Here is an 833-nt window from a genome sequence, read left to right on the forward strand (position 1 = left end):
CAAGTTTTGGAAGGCCTTGAGCCAATAGTCCCAGGCGAGAACAGCAGGTGTTGTTTGTCCAGATGAACTGGCCCTTTAGCCAGATAAGCAATATTTTATCATGGTGAGTGCCGAACCCTCTCAGAGCTGGCCATTTTCCCTGAGGGGGAGGCAAGAACAAGGAACTTGGCTGTATGGTACATCTAAAAATATATATAGAAGACAGACCTCAATTTGCATTGGGGATTGCTGTTTCAGGGATTGCTATTTCAGGATTGCTTTTCAGGATTGGATTGTTTCAGAGTGAGAGATTGGAACTTGCCTCAGTTGACAGTACAGAATTCTTTTGTTGGTGAGTTGTCATCATTCTAGCATTTTTGGAAATTTGTATGCAGCTTGCAGCTTACAATATGAGGAGATGCCCTGACTTCCAGCTGCAGACCTGGGGAGGTCTGGCTGGTTCCCGAGCACTCATTCCAGTGTTGTTCCCCATGGTTTGGTGAGCTTCTTTGGCAGCATGCAGCTTGCAACATTGGAGGATGCCTCAGTTGTTCCAGCCACACACCTGACAAGGTTTTAATTCCTGACTTTTCCAGACCTCAGTTGACAGTACAGGATTTTTGTTGTTGTTCATTTGGTGCTCATCATTGATCATTCATTTGTCATCATTCTGGCATTGGCACTGAGAACTTGCATGCAGCTTGCAGCTGCAGTATTGGAAGACATCCTGAATTCCAGCTGTGGACCTGGGGAGTCCTGGCTGATTCCCAACCTCTCCAGTGTTGTTTCCTCATGGTTTTGGTGAGCTTTTGGCATATACTATTATTAGTTAACATCTAATAGAATTTACTACT

This window comes from Hipposideros armiger, unplaced genomic scaffold (assembly GCF_001890085.2).
Source record: "Hipposideros armiger isolate ML-2016 unplaced genomic scaffold, ASM189008v1 scaffold_938, whole genome shotgun sequence".
Taxonomy (NCBI): domain Eukaryota; kingdom Metazoa; phylum Chordata; class Mammalia; order Chiroptera; family Hipposideridae; genus Hipposideros; species Hipposideros armiger.